Source organism: Nyctereutes procyonoides, unplaced genomic scaffold (assembly GCF_905146905.1).
Source record: "Nyctereutes procyonoides isolate TBG_1078 unplaced genomic scaffold, NYPRO_anot_genome, whole genome shotgun sequence".
In the NCBI taxonomy this organism is placed as follows: domain Eukaryota; kingdom Metazoa; phylum Chordata; class Mammalia; order Carnivora; family Canidae; genus Nyctereutes; species Nyctereutes procyonoides.
In genome coordinates this window covers 14946415-14969221 of record NW_026575032.1, presented here as the reverse complement: position 1 = coordinate 14969221, position 22807 = coordinate 14946415, and the positions used below count along the sequence as shown (strand labels likewise).

General features: G+C 33.8%; 1 pseudogene; it reads left to right on the top strand.

Moving 5' to 3' along the window:
* Positions 1 to 414: 414 nt before the first annotated feature.
* Positions 415 to 848, top strand: LOC129504430 (40S ribosomal protein S19-like; annotated as a pseudogene).
* The last annotated feature ends 21959 nt before the right edge of the window (positions 849 to 22807 follow it).

Genomic DNA, 22807 nt, shown 5'->3' with positions numbered 1-22807 from the left:
TGCGGGACTCGATCCTGGGGTCCTGGGATCACAACCGGAGCCGAAGGCAAAGACTCAACCACTGAGCCACCCAGATGTCCTGAGAAGTAAAAAATAAAAAATAAAAATAAAAAATCACATTGAAAATCATTGATTGGTTGAAAGCCTTCCACATTAATACTGCTTCATCTTAGAACAGCAGAGAGTGTTACTAGATAATACTTTATCTGTTACACTTTGGGTGCTAGAATTAGATTACCCCACATATCTCCAAATCATTCAATATATGGTATTCAAATAAACTAAGCATGAGAATGAGATTATTTATAAATAGCCAAATGCTGTCTATGCATGTTACACAAAGAAGAAAAAAATAAAGTTTCCATTAATAAAACAGCTTGGCCTTTCCCTTGGCTGGCAGACAGAGGCCACATGATGCCTGGAGTTACTGTAAAAGATGTAAACCTGCAGGAGTTCATCAGAGCTCTGACAGCCTTCCTCCAAAAGCCTGGGAAGCTGGAAGTCCCTAAATGAGTGGACACTGTCAAGCTGGCCAAGCGTAAAGAACTTGATCCCACAATGAGAACTAGTTCCACACAGGAGCTGCTTCCATAGCACGGCACCTGTACTTCTGACATGGTGCTGGGGTGGGCTCCATGACCAAGATCTATGGAGGATGTCAGAGAAGTGGGGTGAGGCCTAGCCATTTCAGCAGAGGCTCCAAGATCAGGCCCACAATGTCCTCCAAGCCCCAGAGGGGCTGAAAATGGCATAAAAGGACCAAGATGAGAGAGGCAAAATGACATCTGAGGGACAAAGATCTGGAAAGAATAACTGGACAGGTGGCAAATGCCAATAAGAAGCATTAGAACAAATGATGATGGGTTAATAAATTGCCTTATTCATAAAATAGATAAATGATAGATGGATGGATAGATAATAAAACAAAACAAAATAAAATAGCTTGATAAAGCTATTGTGAAAATTATTGTATTTTTCAGGCTGGCAAATACTATCTAAATAATGCAGTGATGAATTCACAAGCAGGATAAATCTGTAATCCTATTCACTCTGTCTCATATGCATTCAAACAAATGTTTTGAATAAACACCTGTCCAACATGTGGTTACTTTGTAAGAACCATGATTTTTCCCTAAAGTTCGTTAGCAAATTTCTTTTAATACAAAGTCTGCCTTGTGGCTTTGCATAATAATCAAGGCAAACAAAAATATTATTCTTTAGACATATGCCAAGTGATGAGAAACAGTCTCCTCTACTCCCAAGCTAGGATAAAAATACTCACCTTTTTGCAGGTGTAAACTAGCATTGCCAACTTTAAATGAAGCTCATTTGATGGCTGGGTTATATATAAACCATTAGTATAATAGAGCAATTAACACTACTCCCAGGGTGGGTGAATAAATCACTGCTATAAGACTTTGTAAATGTTGTTACTAAGTACAGAGTAATATATATATATAAACATATATAAAATATATAAAATAAACATATATAATACACATATATATATTACATAACATTTATCAATCTATATGCATGTACAAATGAGTGGAAACACACACACATATATACGTATATGCGATATATGCCATTTGGCATATCCTGCTAATTCTCATATGATGATACATGGGTAAGTGGAAAAACAAACATCTGCTATCGTTTATTTCTTTTCGTGAATGGTTAAAGTAGCCCACCTATTGCAAATGACTTTATAATCTGGCCTCATATGTCTGGTCCAATCACAATATAAGCCTTTTTTTGCTCAATGTTATGAGGAAATGGTAAAGGCAAATTGATACAGTGGAGTATGGCACCGGTGGTTCTTACAGGGTGATGGTGTTTAAAGGAAGAACAAAAAGTATGTCTATCAGAAGGCGTATGAATGAGACAATAGATTCCAGTTCCCAATTATTGCTTTGTGGTTTTGCCTCTATTTACAGAGGAAGCATCTGACCTTGGGAAAAAAAAATACCTCGTTTTTGTAATAGAAAAATCTAGAGGGAATGTTCTGTTTAACAGACGGCCTCTTACAGTAGTAGACAAATAAGAACCAGCCTCTCAGTTTGCTACAATGGGTTCCCCTATGTAACAGACGATGACAAAAGTAAAAAGGAGATGAGAAGGCAGAGGGTTTGAACAGTTCTGGAGTTCACCCTAGGGATATGAAGTAGCTCTCTCCAAATGAAAGAAAAAAAAAAAACACTTTCAAAAAACAAAAATAATTAAAGGATCTCTCCTTGTAGAAATGATTAATAGAGAGAAGAAGCAATAATAGTATTAGAATTGAATTCACTGGATGGAGTTCACGAATATTGCAAAGATACCTTCTAAATGCATGATACCGAGGAAAGATCAACCTGAGTGAAACAATAGACTCCCTGGTGACTAGTTGGGGACTGACAGCCATTAAACATTAAAATGTGCACATTAAAATAAAAGTGAGTTTATTTTTACCCCAAGCTAATAAAATTATTCATTTTCTTTACATATCTGTATGAATCACAGGAAGAGCAAAAATCATCTTGTAAACCAAAATAACTAATTCTTTTGTTAAAAGATTGATTGATTGATTGATTGATTGACTGATTGATGATTGATTGATTTTGGAGAGAGAGTAAGTGGGCAGACGGGCAGAGGGAGAGACTCTCAAGCCGAATCCCCACGGGAGGGGTGGACCCTATCCTGAAATCATGATCTCACGGGAAACCAAGGGTTGGACACTCAACCAACTGAGCAACCAGGCACCTGGAACTAGTCCTTTTTTATACTATCCTTGTTTACAAAATGTTTGTATTGCTGATTTTTTTTTTTTTTGCAGACTTCGGTGTGTTTTCCTAATATCTCATAGTCACCGTTGACAACAAAGGTTGTGGCTCTTCAGAATCTTTAGAAAAGGAAAGGGTTTTGTTGGGTGTATGTCGCTAGCTGTGTGCTGCAGCACAGGGAAAAAATAGTTCGATTATACTGGTAAAATGAAACTGAACTAAATTCCTGTTTCTACTGGCAAAGGGAAGGGAGATCAGAATTCCAATGAAAAGAGTCAAAGAGTGGAAATGTGCTCAAGAAGAGGCTTCAGACTTGGCTCCAAAGAGGTCTAAGGAAAAAGCTGGCAATGAACAAGATCCTACTTTTGTTACCACCTGTTACTGGTTATTTCCCTTTTCTCTGTTTGATGTGTTTTTCTTTTCCTGTCTGTGCCAGTAGAGAGATTTTGTTTTACCTACCTACCATTCTCTCTTCTGTTTAGTACTATCCATCTGATTTTTTCCTTTAGGGAGCCACTGTCCTCTACTCTCAGGCTATGTGGCTTAGAAGGGATTGAACTGAAAGCCAGTTCCAGGGGTAAACACCTGACCTACCTTTGGTCGTCCACAGTCACCAGGATTAGTTTAGGAATAGGTCAATTGGCCCAAGACACAGAACCTGGTTCCAAGACTTAACCTGGAACCAGTATGTATCAGGCCTTGTTTTTCTGCTGAGGTCCCTAATTTAATATTGTGTAAGTCAGGAGCTTTGCAAACTATATGGGGAGGGAGCCCTTCAGAAGAAGCCTATGACGAAGAATCAGAGCCAAGATATAACAGATGTAAAAAACCCACAAATTCCTAGTGATACTGTGTGAGAATTTTAATCCAGCTATTCTGGAAGTTAATCCCAAATATTTCAGTACTGGGAGACATTTACTTCCGTTTTATTTAAGATAGACTGAGTTGTGCTTCTATTACGTGTAATCCAAGAATTATGTTAATATTCCATAGGACTGATACAAATAAAGTAAGGTTAAAATATAGAAATTTGTCCCTAGATTAGCAAAAAAAAACAAACCCAAAGAAAAATATCAAAGGCACTGAATGGTAGCAAAAAGCTAGGAGATTCAGGAGAGAAATCAACACGGATAAAGAGAAGGCATAAGGAGAATTTCTTAATTTTGCAGTTTTTCAACTGAGGGTTTCCAGGTTATGCCCTATAGGGTGGCTAACTCTCTGATAAAAAAAAAAAAAATTCCACAATCTTTCCAGTTTCAAGCAATCACAACTATTGGAAAATGAGGAGGGAAAAAAATCCCAGAAAAAAATGTAGTAACAAAAAGGGGACTTAAATTCTGCATAGAAAGTATGCACACATTTCTGCCTGGCTCTTGAACCATGCATTTGGGGTAGACTTCAAGCTACCTGGGACAAGCATGAAAGCACTGAACTGACATTTGCCTGCCATCCAAGATAGAGCTTGCAATTTGATTCTAACCATATTAATTGATTGCTAAAAAAAAACTACAAAAATCAACCCTCTTCAGGGGAATCTAATAGAATCTAGAAGTTTCACAGCATAATATTCACAATGCCTAGGGGTCAATACAAAATTTGAATTTCAATGGAAATTAAGGTCAAAATTTAAGATTTTTTAATTTACAGGGAGAGATTTTAAATCATCTGTTATAGCTCTGCTCATGAATTAGAAAAAAAAATTGCTTATAATGATTAGAGAAATTAGAAAAATTAGCAGAGAAATATAAAGTGTAAAAGATAGCTCAAGGAAAGTAGTAAAAGGGAGTAAGAGTAGGATTCCATAAAATGAATGAAGGATATGAGTAAATTAGGGATAGAAAATTCAACATTTCTTTCTTTCTTTTTTTTTTTTTTATTTATGATAGTCACACACAGAGAGAGAGAGGCAGAGAAAGACACAGGCAGAGGGAGAAGCAGGCTCCATGCACCGGGAGCCCGACGTGGGATTCGATCCCGGGTCTCCAGGATCGCGCCCTGGGCCAAAGGCAGGCGCCAAATCGCTGCGCCACCCAGGGATCCCTCAACATTTCTTATATAGACTGGGAACCTATCTCCTTATTCCCGCAACATTTAATTATGATCAGAGTTTTCAGGTGATTACCTAACAAATTCTTCATTGAATACATCATGAGTCCAGCAGCCACTGGATGCAGTAGTAGTCTGCAAACAATTTCTAACTTATTACCTAGGGGATAAACTTTATAAAGAAATAAAAGAGTAAAATTCACTTAGGACAGAACTTGTCATTTTAATTTTAGTTGTTTTTATATTTTAAGTTGATTTAAATCCATTTTAGTGCAAAGTGGAAGATAAAAAAAGTCCATATTTTAAAGTCCATTAGAGAAACTAATTTTTAAATATCCAAAATATGACAGGACTTAAATGGTAATGGAATTTCTCTCCTACAGCGTAGAAAGAACTCCTGCAAAATTCCAGAAAGAAAAAAAAAAAAAAGCAGTTCCATGGGAAAGACAAAACAACACAGTTATAAAACACATGGGCATTAGAACCAAACAGATATAGATTTAAGCTCCAGATCTATTATTTATTAGCTATATAAACTCGGGCACATTCCTTAGCTTTTTTGAACTTCAGATAGCTCATTCCAAAATGAGGATTTTGATATTAGCAGTTTCCTCTTTCCCCTCCTAATGCTTATTATTTTCTCAGGTTACTTTTAGCTACATTAACTTACTGGTGGCAATGTTTATTATTATCTGTCATGATACAGTATAGACAATTATTTGGAAATACTTTACCGGCCAGTGATTTAAAAAAATGTCATTTTTTAAAAAGAGGTCAGTTTGAAGATCAAGTAAGGCAAACACGTCTTCATCCCAGAGCACACAGCAAGCCACGTTCCTTGTGATGCTGTCAATAAACCATTGTATTCTTGGTGAAGAGAAATCCACTATATTTTTTGCATTAGTAAGGAGTATGGCAGTAGTGAATTCGGTTTCAACACAGGGACTTTCAGATATATGTTCTTTTTGCCTGTGTTCCATAACTGCTAAAAGGACACAGTTCAGTGTGTATAATTCCTCATAAGATTTACCGGACTTTTACACATTTCTTTTTGTCCTTGACTATCTGCCTTTCTTTTTATCAATGGAATAAAAACAATTTATAAAACAATTTATAAATAATCCTATTTCCACTTTCTTCTATAACATGGGCCTGGCTAATTCTCCGGGGATTCCCTCCATGCATCTCTCTATTTTGGAATCATTTACGATATTCTTCTTCCCTCTTTGCCAATAACTTCAGAGCACTGCTACTCCTCCATCTGGTACGAGAAATAGAGAGTTGTTCTTTTCGAGAACACTCGTGAATGGAGAAGCCAAAATTCTCATTCCCCCCTCACACCCTGGAATTTTAAAAAAGAAAGAATTAGTAGTCTCCTGAAAATATACAAGCTGTTTGAGATTTTCAAAATTCTAGCCATAACGTCGAGATGAGATTCCTTCAATTATGTATGAATCATCATTTTTGTGGAGGGTAAAGGGAGACAAGCAAAAGAATATAGTACTTTCTCTGGGAAATGACCTAATGGCTCGACAACTCTGCCAGCCTGTCAGTTTCTGCCTTAGAACTTTTCAAGAAAACACAATAGATCATTTATCTCTGCCTTCAGATGGGATGATGGGCTCTTGAGGTCTTCTGTTGTACCCCTGCATAAATTAGAAGCGGTGCTGGCAATGAAATTGTCTTAGTCATTAAAAGGAAAGCAAAGATTGAAATTGACCCAAAGGAATGACTATTTCAATAGATCCCTTGACTCTGTGCTCAGAGGCTAGGTGAACTCTAGACAGAGTGGTAGTAAATTTTTATCTTGCTATGACATGGCAGTGCTTAAAAAGAACATAAAAGCATGCAGCAGCAATTTTTAGAATATTTTTGTGTCCATGGGAAGCCACCTGTCTGTTATATATCAAATCATATGCATGTGATTCACGTATTTTCACACATACACACATATTACGTTACAAATATATGGATATATGTTAGCCAAGCGTGACATAATTAGATTGTGTGAGTCACCATTTTTTATGAGCTTAAGTTATTCAAATGCATTTTCTACTCAATGACAGAGCCAAAAATTATTAAAATAGACATAAGAGAATTAGCTCACAGAATGGAATGAAAGCTATGAACATAAATATAATGATATAATAAGTACAATCATAATTATAAAATTATAATTATGAAAGTATAAATGTATAGAAAATTATAATTATAAATATATATACCATTTTAATGAATTTAGAAATAATTGTTTTACTTTCCTTATTATGAAAGTGACTCATGCTTATTACCAAAACATTCCAGTGATACAGAATCTTATAATACACAAGGCAAAAATCTCCAATAATCTTTTCCACTTGAAGTAAATAACTGCTAATAATGTGATTCATATCTTTCCTGACTTTTTAAATTATCAAACAAATATACATATTATCATTTTAAAACCAAATGAGATCCTGCTGTAAGTAATGGTTCCCAAAATCTTTTGCGAAACCCAAACTAAACATATACACATGCATGCACATGTACACATACATAAATAACCATTTTTTTAATTAAGATATTTATATATTTATGTAAAACCTTGATATTTCCTTTATCAGTACATGAGCATCTTCCTAATTTTTTGACAGATTGTACCGTGTTTAGTTTTATGGCTGATATAGTAAGTATTTCATTGGTAGTAATGACAAGTTAAGTCATGTATATTTTTATTTTGAGTTGCTGTATATTTAAAGGAAAGCATATTGAAATTTTGGTATTGTCAAACTACTCTCCTAAAAAGATTGTATGACTTCAAAAATGTATAAAATGGCCTACTTCTACATAGCTTCCCTACCATGTGCATGGATCATTTTTCACTTTTGCTAATCACACAGGTAAGAGATATCTCAAATATATCTTTTATAAATTTATGAATATGTCTCATATTATCATTACAATTGAGAATCTTTTGTGGGGCGTGGTTTGCTCAGTCAATTAAGCATCCAATTCTTGATTTCGTCTCAGGTCATAATCTCATGGTCGTGAGATCAAGCCCCAGGTCAGGCTCACTGCTCAGTGTGAAATCTGCTACAGATTCTCCCTCCTTCTCCCTCTATCCATCCCCTGCCCCTCCCAACTCGTGCTCTCTCCTTCAAACTAAATAAATAAATCTTAAAAAACAAACTCAAGGATCTTTTTCTGTACTTATTTAATATTATAATTTCTTCTGTAAATTTATTTTTATCTATTTTTTCAATATACATTTATTTTATTTTTTATTTTTATTTTTTATCTATTTATTTTTTTTTACTTAGGTACCATTCACTTTATTTTTTATTATTTTTAATTTAAATTCAATTTGCCAACATATAACACCCAGTGCTCATCCCATCAAGTGCCCCCTCAGTGCCCATCACTCAGTTGCCCCATCCCTCCACCCACCTCCCCTTCCACAACCCTTTGTTTGTTTCCCAGAATATACATTTATTTTAAAAGTGAAACACTGATCACCTGATTTTCCACATAAAATCTGATTTGATATACATAATGCTGTTTTTCACTGAAAGTGGATGATTAAAATTTTAATATCAACTAATTCATTTTTCATTTGTTAAAAACATTTATGGGTACTGATCTTATCTTAGAAAGGTATTTAAGTGATGAATATACAAATGTAAATAACTCTAAACTGGAATTAGGGAGGCCTCTCTTGAAAAATTGATTTCTCACCTTACTCAAAGAAGAGTAGCTACTAATTCCTGAGTTGCCTAACAGAATCTAAGAGAAACACAATATTTAATTTTGACCCTTTATGATGTCCTGTAGACATTGGTTGCAAAGCTCACACACTATCTGCTGCCCTCTGCCTCCATGGAATTGTATTTTATAACTCATACAAATGAAGCTGCCTCAGCATCCTTGTCAGGCTCAGATGTTGCCTGAGATCAGCCTAGAGGAAGTGTGGTCTCTCTGTAAACTTGGTGGTTGATTCAGACCATAGTACCTGTGGTCCTACAACAAGGGATTATGCCCCCAACAGGAGGTCTGAGTGGTGCCTATTCATGACTGCAGGGAGCTACCTCTCACCTTTTGTTGGTTGTGTCCTGAAAAAGTGTGATGGTCAGCAAGTTTCAAACAAAGTGGTTAACATCAAAGCAATGTTGGAGAATTGGAGTTAAAGTAGCATTCAAAGACAAGGAAGGAGAAACCAAGAACTCTAAGATTGAACATATGATTATCTTATACAGGACAACAGGTAGTAGTCTTCTATCCTGGAGATCAGACTGGGAGATATTGATGATGGTCTCAAGTCAAGCTTAAATGGCTGAACCTTACAGAAGATCCAATAGGTAGAAAATGGCATGTGATGCTGTTGAGCAGTTTTTAATATTTAGTTCTAAGTACAATCTAGGCATAACTAACCTACTGGTAAATAATCCCATTCTAAGCATCGTTTTTCTCTTGCCTTCTAGTTGAAACAAGTTCTCTTTTCATTCTCTTATCGATGGTTTTGGAGCAAAGATGGGAGTGGGAGTAGGGTAGGAAATAAAACAAAAAGCCCAAGCCTGTTCTGTGATATAAGTGAAGCTACCTGTCTCTGGCAGCAGGAGTAAAGGACTCCATCATCAAGCCTTGAACAGTTCTTCATGGTTACAAAAAGGAGAGTGATAGTGCTTTTAATTCTGAACATGCTATCCAAGTACTCTCTCCCCATTGAGTTGATGTCACTGCCATAACATGAACACCAGGACCCAGTGTTATGTTCATAGGTTTAATTATATATAAAAAAAATACACCAAAACATCTGTGCTCTGCCATTTTACATTATATTAATTTAAGATGACAGCTTCTTTGATGAAACATTTTTTTTTCTGTATTACTTGCATGCTGTGCCTCATGGTGATTATTGTAGACATTATTTCACACAGGGTGGTCCACAGTCATTTAACACCTTATATCACACTGGGATCTCTGCATAAAGACTCATTAATTAAGTGGACAGAAGATAAATGTATCTGTAGCAATGGCAAGGAGCCAAGGCTTACTCTTCCCAGGTGCTCAGAGAAGTTACTAGAACCCGATCCATCTTCAGAGAATGACTAACATGGGTTCAAGAGGGGAAGACACTGACGTGAAAGAATGCTGTTTCAAATAATCGTTAAAAATGAGATGGATTTACTTATTCAGATGAACTTCTTTTAAATAAATCTCCCCCCAAGAGTTACTAAGCAAAAATCTTGGAGTATTTCCAATTTGGGGCTGATACAGCTTCCTGGAGAGTCTAGTAAATGTTTTGAGGAATCCCATTTTAGGGTCATTTTATTATTTCAGGATCTAACAGCAATGAAGGTACTCATAAAATATACTAGAACTGGCATTCATTTGGAGAAAATTAGAGGGCCTTTTATGTCTAGGAAATGAAATTCTTTGAACAAGAAATGTTTTCACTCACATGTTTCTCTTTACTGAGGTCTTTTATATATTTCAAATAATATGACTTTTTTTTTTAACTGTCAATGTCTGTGATGTTTTGAATCAATTTTTGTTTGAAGATCAGGACAAAAAGGTTTAGTCCATGATGATTCATTTTCTGTGATTTTTTTTCCCTAAGATGTCTATCCAAAATAAGGCTTTACCATGACCATAGGGTAACTTGTGTGGTAGTTGGTGATAGCCAGGAAAAAAAAAAAAAGTGTCTGATTAGAATGTTGGCTGATAAAGTCAGCAAAAATGAACTTTTGAGGATTCTGTGGATTTGCATATATCTTGTAAATACATTCTAAGTCATAAAGCTTCCTGGAAAAATTGTTTAGAAAATCAAGTTAGAACAACTAAAAATGTCAAGCTATTTGTAACATTACATAACTAGGATGAGCACTGTCATGGCACAACATGTACACAGGCATTGGGTAGAATGGGGGAATAAAATTGTTTTGATATTGAAGAATATATTCTTACTCTTTACCTTACATTGGAGTATAAACTAATGTGTTGCCACTTACATGCAACTGGGATCACACATCATTCTTAAATGTTAAAAATGAATCAAGTACTAGCAAAAAAAAAAGCTATAATTGGAAAATTCCTATTAGTGATGTCCAGATATGTTTTCTTTCACTTCAAATGTTGATTATACAGTATTTGAAATAGGTATGTGTGTTGTTATCAAGGGTTGTGTATTATTGTTAGCTTTTTTGTTTCACCTGCACTATGCCTCGGTTACCCACCAGAATAAAAACTAAAGGATTAGCAATTGCATGCCAAATCCCATGTCTTCCTTTGGTATATGAGAATAAAACTTCTCAAATTTTTATAGCTCACCATTTTCAGCATTGACTAATTATATTTTGGGCATATATTTTTACCATTGAGGACGTGATATATATAAAAAAAAGCCGCAATAATTAAAATTTCTCTTTCCCTCCCCTTTTAAAAGTACAACTTTTTGGAAAAAGAAATCATACATGCCTTTTAAAATATCTCTATTCTTTTGAAAAAAGAATTTCCTTTTTCATGCTGCCAATTATATTCTTATAAGTGCATGATGTTGTATACGTTTTGGATTTATTCCTACCAGAAGAAATGCTCTGGATTAAATTCTTTTGGCTAATAAAACAGATTGTGAAATCAAAGTAAACTAAAAGATGTTCTTTAGATATTTTTCTCCTTCAGAGCTTATGAAAGCGGTAATGTCTGCTAAATATTACAGAGAATTCTGAGGATCAATAGGAAGAAGAAGACGTTCAAAGTTAAATAAGAACTGGACTTTGGACAAAAAGACACAATAGTTCTTTTATATTTTGTCATACGTTAATTTATTTAACTGATATTTGGTGAACTCTCACTAGGTGTCAGGTACTACATAGGCAATAAGTTCGCTAGTAATAAAACCAAGATTATATCTATATTAATAGCTTAGATGAATGAATGATACAATAAATATGTGGTAAATTGCAAAGATTTTGCATTTTTTGATTATGGTATTAAATTCTTTTTATGATTTTTTAAAAACATTGGATTGTTAGTCAAATGTAAACCTATTGCTTGAGTCATTAACACTTAACAGTAACATTTATTACTATGATTTTCCTGAAGTCACTTTTCATTTAAAGTATGACATATTGTCAGACTTGCAAAATAACAAAACTTTTTTTTTTTAAATAAGAGTTAAGACCTCTGATTAATTTCCCATGAAATTCCTGCCAGAGTGATTTTTAAGTTTGTTTTACTTTTTTAGAATTAAAAGCATATTTTCTCTGGATATCAACCCAGACTAATATATTTAGAAGTATAGTTTCCATTTGGGTTGCATAAGCAGCTGATGGATAAAATGTAAATGTGCCATCCAGGTTTGTTTCTTTGTATATGAACCCTATATCAGAATTATGCATATTTTCAGATCTATTAATCTCTGACCAGAACACAATCTCTCATGATCAATATTTAAAATTCTAATGTGTGCAATGCTCATTGTTACTTTCCCCCAATATTATCTCTTAGCTAATATTTAGATTCTTTTATTATAATAGAAATCCAAATGCCTTACTTTTGCTCCATTTAACTTCATCTCCTGAACTTTGACCTTACACTGTTTTTTTTTTTTTGTGTGTGTGTGTGTGTGTGTATTTTGTTTTTGTTTAAATATAATCAAGGTAGTCATCAGGAAAATGGAAATCAGAACTATAGTGGGATGTCACCTCACACCTGTCAGAACGTCTAAAATAAAAAAAAACACAAGAAACAACACATGTTGACAAGTATACTGAGGAAAAGGATCACTTGTTTATAGGAATGCAAACTGATGCAGCCACTGTGGAAAATAGTATGGAGGTTCCTCAAAATTAAAAAAATAGAACTACCCTATGATCCAGCAATCACACTACTGAGTATATACCCAAAGAATACAAAAACACTAATTCAATGGGATACATGCACTCCTGTGCTAATAGCAGCGTTATTTGCAATTGTCAAGATATGGAAGCAGACCAAGTGTCCATTAATTCGTGAATGGATAAAAAAGAGGTGGTACTCTGGAAAACAATATGGAGGTCCCTCAAAAAGTTAAAAATAGAGCTACTTTATGAACCAATCATTGGACTACTAGGTTTTATTCAAAGGATACCAAAATAGTGATTCAAAAGGGCACATGTACCCCCAATGTTTATAGCAGCAATGTCCACAATAGCCAAAATATTAGAAAGAGCCCAGATATCCATCAAAAGATGAATGAATAAAGAAGATGTATATAAAAAAGATCTATCATCTATCTATCTATCTATCTATCTATCTATCATCTATTATCTATCATCTCCTGAATATTACTCATCCATCAAAAAGCATGAAATCTTGCCATTTGCAATGATATGGTTGGAACTAGAGGGTACTAAGCTAAGTAAAACAAGTCAGTAAGAGAAAGACAAATACCATAGGATTTCACTCACATGTGAAATTTGAGAAACAAAATAAATGAATAGTGGGGGGAAAAGAGAGAGAAACCAAATAAGCAGACTTAATTACAGACAATAAACTGATGGTTACCGGTGGGGAGGGGGGGGAGGGGGATGGTTGAAATAGGTGATGGAGATTAAGGAGGGCACTTGTTGGTGATGAGCACCTGGTGATGTATGGAATTTTTGAATCATGATATTGTATACCTGAAACTAATATAATATTGTATGTTAACTAACTAGAATTAAAATAAAAACTTAAAAAAATATAATCAAAGTAGGGACTATTTCTAAAGTAAATTAACTGAATATTTTATCATTATTGTTGTTAGTGGTACCTCAGATTTTTTCTTGCCTTTTATCTCACATTATTTCTTTTTTTTTTTTTTTTAAATTTTTTTTTTAATTTTTTTATGATACTCACAGAGAGAGAGGGGCAGAGACATAGGCAGAGGGAGAAGCAGGCTCCATGCACCGGGAGCCCGACGTGGGATTCGATCCCAGGTCTCCAGGATCGCGCCCTGGGCCAAAGGCAGGCGCTAAACCGCTGCGCCACCCAGGGATCCCTCACATTATTTCTTTAGGTCATCTTGCACTATACCTGTCCTTGTTTGAGCTGTAGACTTAATGTTACTGATACACAAATCAGAAATTCCTCTGCAGGGGAGTCTTATTTTTTCAACATCAGCATATATCCCATTGCCAAAATTGAAGTCATTACTTTCCTCTAAATGTATTGAATCTGGGTTTCTTTCAGTATTTCCCATTTTGAGATGTAGCCCAACCACAGTGCCTAATCACAAAGCCAAACGACTGGAACTCATTTCTTAGTAAGGATATCAATTTATAAGTTAGTTGACATAATCAATACAGCCCTCAAACTTCATGCTTAACTCAATGTAATTCATGTCTCACTCTCATCACAGTCATAAAACAGGTATTCCTGGTTAGTAGCCTTCCTGCAATATTGATGCTTTTAAATCTTTCATCTCCAACTTTACCCTTCTGCTCCCCAGGTCACTGTGGAGGACATCTCCATCCAGGAAGGCAACAAGGTAGAAAGCACAGCAATTCACTCTTAAGGGGTCTTTATGTAGCAAGCCTAGTAAAGCATACATTTTTTTCTGCCATAATTTTATTAAGTAGAATTTTGTGCATGGCTATACTGCATGGTAACTGGAACATTTAGGCTACCTGTATGTCTAAAAGGAAAATAAAATAAAATGGGTTTTGGTGATTATATAGAAATGTCTACCCCATCATGGAGTCTTCTCCAAAATCTTCCCAGCCCATTTCCAAATGTCTTTATTGATGTTTAGCACCTTCTACTCTCTCTCTTTGTCTCTCTCACCACCCCTCCTTTCCTCAATCTCTCTCCCTCCTCTGAAAAATTACCATAGGTTCTTAATCCACTTATAAAATAAATGATAATAGTGTCAAAATTTGCTTAAAGGAAAGGAAATGAGCATTCTTCATCTTCACAATATCTGTTTACTATCAATATATAGTTTGGTAGTAGAAACAACACAGTGACACTCACATATGTGAAAATAATAATTATTATGTTTTTTAATATACATCTCCAAACAAATAAAGGCTGTCAAATAGACATTTGAACCTGAAGACTGAGTAATAGCAATCTAGAGCTCTAAGGGAAAGCTGATATATAGCAAGAGGGAAGAGGGATATCAAGGTTTCCAGGGCTTCCTATAGATTGGCTAATTTGAATAATTTTTCAGGCTCTGGGGAATGAAGGTTCTTCCTAGTTTTCTGGCACCTGGCCGAGGGCAATTAGAACAGGTGTATGGTGGCTCCAGTGTGAGAGGTTGATAAGGGAAGTTGTTGGGGTGTGTATCTAATCAGCTCCTCATGAAGAATTGATTGGCCTCCACTCAGGGTTTCAAAACTAGGTTATGAAAATAAGTATATTTAAATATAAATGCCTATAGAGTCATTGGTAAAAATGTACTTCATTAAATGGAACAAAATTAATATCTAAGAACAATATTATTTAACATTATTTCTTAGATCTTGTGCTTAGTATTAACATTTGGCTTTGGCCCTTCTGACATCAAGATGAATTTGAACAGTATTACAATGCCTTTGATTAGAAACCTAATAGGATACAGTGTTATAAACATCAACGTGTTTAATTTCCAGTAGCCTTTTACAACTCTACAAGTTTTTGAAAATAGTAAATTTTGGATCTGACCTTAAGTTGACTCAAGACCTTTTGTATTATGTTAGACAATGTCTCCAGATTCTCACCTCCATCATCTGATGGAGGAAACATCATGTGCAAAGTTGTTCTTCATATTAGTATCATTCATTTTAGGTTTAAAAAATCTAAAAATATTCATACTAAGTCTCAATTTACCATATATTTAGTAGCAGTGGTCATTAGCAAAGGAAATAGTCACTTTCTGGTCTCAACATCTGTGAAATGTAATGGACATTCAAGAGGAAGGCTAAGAGTTGTTTTATTGAGCATCATGAGTCCCCGTTTTGACTATTTTTCATTCTTAATCATTTGGGATGCTTTGCACAATTCCATCTGCAATACAGAGTTGGCATGATGCTCTTCTTGGAATCAATATGTATTCCTATTATATCTTCCTCATCTTGATAGCAGAGAGAAGAGAAACCATTTTCATCTCTCCTAATGCCAGACACCTGCTTCAATTGTCTGGTTTGGTTCATACAATTTACTCATTTCCAGGATTATTATAAACTTACATTGGGAATGATTCTGGCAAAAGACACACTTTCATTTGAAATGCTTGCTTCTAGCTTCACCTTTGTACCATTTACTCTTCCATTGTTGCCAGCCCTTTCCCTTTGGTTTTCATCCATTTTGTTGTTGTTGTTAATTTTCACTACTGAGTTATGAAAGGGTACTCTAAAGATTTCCTTGGTTCATATATGATATATTCTCTGTTCTGGTGATGATGAAATTCAGCTGAAAAGATCTTGGTTTAGATTATGCCCAAGAAAACCTGATACTACTCAACAATTTGCAGAAATCATGGCAGCCTGGTTAATAATAACTAGGTACTATATTGTGTTTTTATGTAAATTCCTTCTATATGTATCAATTTATTCAATCTTTACAAAATCTTGCAAGCCAAGAAGTCAGTATAGTTATTCCTGTTGATAGATCATGACTCAGGTTGGAAGAGGTTAACAGAGCTGCTGAAAGGTCACCATGTTTCCTCTAGTAGTTATCACAAAATCATACATAATTCTTCATTATCTTAAGAAGCCTGAAATAAGTATACAACATTATTTTTAAACAATAAAAACATAATATTTTCCTATTAATGTCAGAAGAAATAGCTAAAATGGAATATTTGCAATTTAAACTGATTCTTAATATTCCTCAGTCAAAAAATAAGCAGAAATTCTATTTTTAAGATATTTACCCTATGTCTTAGATTGATAGTAAATAAATGTAGGTCCTTTTATTTATAGTAAATAAATTATAAAATGTAATTAGGAGTTTCTCCTCTATAGATGTTATTTTTTAATACTTCTTGGAATTAAAAAGAGAACATAATGTTATAAAGAAATGAAACACAATACTATTTATTGTAACTCACACTACCTGTCAATGAATGTAATTGTTGATACATTTTCAGTTCTACATTTTTTATGATGCTATAATTTATTTATATAACTGATACAATATTCTATTTGAAAAATTCTGTTCTGTATACTACTATAATCACATAAAGCCAAGAATTTTTGAGCATATAATTTAATAGAATCCCTAGATTTATTAAAATTAATACCAGGGCCAAACTTCTAATTTTAGTAAACACTTGAAAAAGAGGAATAACTTTAGAAATTTTGAAAATAAAATTTTCTTGGCCATCTTTTTCACAGAAAATAACTTTTTTTTTTCAATAAAGTCTGGGTAGTAAAAAGTATGTGGAAAAGTTAGCATTGTTCATTGTGCATATTCATTTGACAAATATGTTTGGCTACCTACCATGTGACCCATGTGACAGTGCTAGCTTAGATCCTCAGTGCTCTGTTAAATCATGACTCCAACAAATAAAGCTATAGATAATGATGGATCAATAAATAGTTGTGATGGTAATCTTCAAAGAAAAGCCAATAGTCTTGATATTTTTATGAAAAAATTATTTCAAACATTATTTTCACCAGTGAATATAAAAGAATATTAAAATCTCTTGAAAATCTGGCTCCTTAGCATCTTTACGTTTGCTATGATCTTCACTGAAAGCTCTGCCTACTTCCCTAAATATAAAATTTCGGCCCAGGATAATTTTCCTACCCTATGGCACAACACCTCAGAGTGGAAAAATCTCATGTATCCATGTCTAGAAACATCTCTCTTATCCAAATTATTACATTTGTCTAGTCTGTGATAAAGGAAGGAGACAAGTAACATTTGAAAGCACTATGGCCTTTTCTTTTGAGGATGCCATATTAGTCTGCTTAAGTTATCACAACAAAATATCATAGACCAGATGACTGAAACAACAGAAATGTATTGTCTTACAGTTCTGGAGGCTAGAATTCAAAATCAAGGCATCAGCCTTCTTCTGAGGCTCTTTTCTTGGCTTCTAGATTGCCATTTCTCTCTGTGTCTTCACCCAGACTTTCCTCTGTGTATATCTGTATCCAAATTATTTCTTCTTGTAAACCACCATTCCTACTGGATTAGAGCCCACTCTGATGACCTCATTTTAACTTAATTACATCTTTAAAAACCATATATCCAAATACAGTCACATTCCGAGGTACTAGGGGACAGGACTTCTACACATAAACTTTGAGGGAACACAATTCAACTCATTAATAATGTTAATATCTACCAACTGAGATACCAAGGATCCATTCAGGGAACTTATCAAAACATCATTTCTTGTCTTTCCAAATCTAAAAAAACTCATTTATTTTTTGCCACTCCATTCGTAGACCTTAAGTATTATCATAATGGAATTCTATATGTTATAGTGATTTTTTTTATTTAAAAAGATTTTATTTACTTATTCATGAGAGACACAGGGAGAGGCAGAGAGAGAGGCAGAGGGAGGAGAAGAAGGTTCCATGCAAGGAGCCCAGTATGGGACTCTGGGATCATGCCCTGAGCTGAAGGCAGACACTCAACTGCTGAGCCACCCAGACATCCCAGGGATCACATTGTGTATTGATTGTACATCTGTATGTATAGAATTCTTTGATGGGTATTTGTCTATTTTGTGTTGCACATTATGCAAGCCATTACAAATCACAGTTGCTTTGAGAAATAAATCCTGCATATTTAGAAAAGCCTGTGTGTCTCTCTAGATCTGAGTATTTTTATCTATTTTCTCTTGGAAAGCTGATTCCCTCTCATTTCCCTAGCAGAATCAGAATAATAAATATTTTAAACTCCCTCAACACTTAAACCGTGTGTGTGGATGTGTATGTGTGTTGTGTTTGCACTTTTTGGCTAAAACTTTTCTTATATAAAGAATTTAGCTAGTCTGCTTTCCACTCCAACTGGTCTCACTAAAATGGCAGAGTTAGGCTCCTTATCTTAGCCACCCCCTTCAAAAGAGTAACAGTTTACTGCCTGACTATATTTAGAAATTTACAATTCTCTAAATAAAGCTTTTAATAATAAGGTGCCTCATTCAGTATTCATCTTGCTTAAATATTTTCCTATTCTATTTTCTCAATTTTTTATACACTAAGCAATTATTCACATACCCACTATACCTTTCATATGTTTAAGAATGAAAATATTTATATCTCACTATATTTTGAAATAAACAAGAACATTCCTCTGATCTTTTAAACTCCCATTGGGATTTAGCCTGCTGAAATAGTTCTTTCAAGACCTTTCTTTGTGTTTTGGGTTTCTAAGTTTGTAATAATTAATTCTTATCAGTAAGCAAAGATATTTAAGGTGTTTGATCATTCCCATTATTAGCCAAAATACAGTTACACAAAGGTGAAAACAATAAACTTTTAAGCGTGCTAAGGGTGGCATTTGTTTATATTTGCTGCTTATTTGGTTTGTGCTTTATCACTGTATTATTCTTAAATTTGTAAAGTGAAGCAGATATAAATTTATCAGAGAGGCATGAGATCTAGACTTCATATAAATTATTTCCTGGCCTATCTTTGAACATATATAAAATTAGTAGGAATTCAATCCAAATTATAATTTCCCCAATGCACTTCTACTCTCTAGTAAATATCTAGAATAATTTTAAGTTATCACTTTATATTTTTTTATTAGATCAGTTCTCATCAGGAAATTGGTTATGAAAAACCTTGACAGTATAAAGGACTTTCAGGGTTCACAATGTATTTCCTACATTCTTGCTCCCTTCAGCAGGGTTTCAAGATCTATAGGGAAGCTCCTAAAAAAATATATCCCTATAGTTTACCATTTCTACTTTTATGAAATGACATTTTTACACTCCCTCGAGTTCACTCAACTCTGGAAGTGATCCTGGCATCCTTAGACTTTCATAATAATTCTTATTTCTATAATCATTATGGCAAATTTATTATTAGAAGTTACAAATATTTTATCAGTTCCTTCAATTAACTGTATACTATATTGCTCTATTTTATCTATGCACTATATTGATCTCAAACTTTTCTTGCTATAGGTTTACTGTATTAGACTTCTTGATACAGAAATACTATCTATTAGAAATGAAAACTTTAAAGGTCAGGAAGGATTCCAGTGAGCTATACTCATGAGATACTATTGTACCGGAATCTTATATTGGGGCAACAAAATCAAGGCAATAGGATTTGTATAACAATTTAAATTGAAACAAAAAATGTTTCACCTTCTTTTCCTTTTGTGGTTGAAGGAACTGCATCTTAGATCATTGAAATGACAAATTTATGGCCCTAGAAATAAAGGGAAAGAGATGATATTTGAGGCAATGTTTTCTGGCTACTTTAATACCAGAGAATTAAAGCATTTGTGGGAAAGGTAGAAGTATGGTGAATGGTGTTAAAGAAGAATTATTATCCGCTATGTTGTCTTACAAATTTAGTCTCAAAAACATTATCAATAGTAACAATGATAAGATTTTAGCATGTTTATAGTTAGATATTACTTCTTAATCTCTCTCATGAAGGATTCACATTGATGAGAACAAGCTTAGTCCAGTTTTCACAAATAATGGCTTCCTGTTTGAGATTGAAAGACAGTATTCCAAGGATAATATTAAATTACCAGCATGGCTCAGTGCTCTGTTCAACTTTCAATTCATTGTCAAATGAAATTGGTATAGTGTCAGAAACCATCAAAACCCTAACACAACAATTTCTCCCTGGAGAAGCATACTGTAACTATTACAAGACACTTTTAAGGTTTATTGATTTGGAGATAGGAAGCACAGCTAGATGGGAGAGATGACAGAGATAAAGTGCTTTTTTCAAACAAGCATAATAAACATATTCCCAAGTCAAGAATCATAAATATGAAAACAGAGCATCACTTAATTGTCATATGTTCTGCTTTCACAGCTGCTGTTCGCACCAGATTATAAATATCCAAAAGGCAAAGATATTGCTTTTCAAGATGTTACTACTATTATAATAATTGTTTTATCTGTGATAGAAACATAAGGATGATAGTTACAAAATCTAGAAACTCTGCAGGTAAAGAACAATAAGAGAGATAAAACACTCTACCCAATATCATGATGTCAACTTCAGCAGAATTTAGAAAGTTTAGCAGCCAACTTCCCATATTTGTTTTATTCCAATTTAGTATCTTTCCTGCAATGCAGCACTTTAATAATGCATTTCTGAGTAGAGAGGACTATTGGATTGATTTTTCCTTGGTTAGAATTATCAATATGATTATACTTGTTTACAGTATTAAAAATAGTGCCAATTGGGGTAAAGTGTGTTCTTAAATAACTTCTAGTCAACAACGTGTTAATCTTTTACATGCAGTTTAGTTTAACTTCAACGCTGATTGATCAAATTTGAATTCTATATAAAAACTGGCAAACAAAAGTGTCTTAAAATAAAGCCTATATTACCAATGAATAACCAGTTTCTAATTCAAAACATTCATAGTATATTTTTTGCTATTTTATTATTAAGAATGCTATTTTTATAATAATTCTAAATATATTATGAATATACACTCATAATAATTCAGTGAATCTGCTTCAGTATTTTACATATTTGTAAATTCAAATGAAAATAGCATTATATAACTATCAAGTATGAAAAATGTATATGTCTAGTAAATTAAGATAAATAGTCTAAAGGTCCTTCAATAAACAATACATTTTGTGAATGTAGTCATAATTTTTTTATGTCATCATCAAAATTAAGATTTAAGGCTCTTGTAAGATCTTCAAAGGGGTTTGTGATCCTCATGTATTATTATTTTTTAAAGATTTTATTTATTTATTCATGAGAAACACAGAGAGGAGGCAGAGACACAGGCAGAGGGAGAAGCAGGCTCCAGGCAGGGAGCCCAAAGTGGGACTCGATCCCCGGTCTCCCTTATCACATCTTGGGCTGAAGGCGGCGCTAAACCACTGAGCCACCCGGGCTGCCCTCATGTATTATTAACTACAGCATCAGAGGCATTTTTATCCAATTCAAGAATAAGTAAATGATACTGAACGTCAACTGTATTATCTATGCTGTTCTAAACACTGTAGTTTATGTATGAAGACATAAAACAAAAAATTAAATGATGAGTGAATTTTCTTTATTTATAGAAGTCATAGTATTCTACATAAATTTGTAAGTGATAAATTACTAGATTTGTAAAAAAAAAACGCTTAGTGCAATAGGTAGCTATAAGAAATATAGTAATATGAAAATAAATAATTTTAATATACTGCAAAGATTAACTATACATATATAATGGAAAACGCCTTCATTCATAATATATAGTCACAAAATAGTAGGAATAACCTTAAGAGTAAAAGTATGGGTCATATGTGAAGAAAGCACTAAATCTATCAAATAGCAAACGTGAAAAAGAAAAAGAAAATGAGAGATTTAGCACATTAAAAAGAGAAGGGTTTTTTTTTGTTTTGTTTTTAAAGAGAAGGTTTGAACATTTTAAATGTAAGTTCTTGAAAAATAAAGCAATTTCAACCCTAATATTTAACTTTATTTTAAAAATTTGAAAAAGTTATCTTAAATTTCTTTTTCAAAAAATCAAGTAAGAAAATAAAACAAAAGGGGCCAGGAACAAGACAAGGATATCCACTCTCACCACTTTTATTCAATGTAATACTGGAAGTCCTAGCCATAGCAATTAGACAAGAAAAATAAATAAGAGGCATCCATATTAGTAAGGAAAAAGTTTAACTGTCACTATTTGCCATTAACATGATACTGTACACAGAAAATCCGAAAGATTGCACCAAAAAATTACTAGAAGTAATTAACAAATTCATTAAAGTAGCAGGTACAAAATTAATACCTGAAAGTCATAAAATTAATACCTGAAAATCACTCCATGGTTCTTTATCTGCAGAGTCCCTAGATTTTATAACTATTATTCTAATAATGAAGTAGCAGAAATAGAAATTGAAAAAA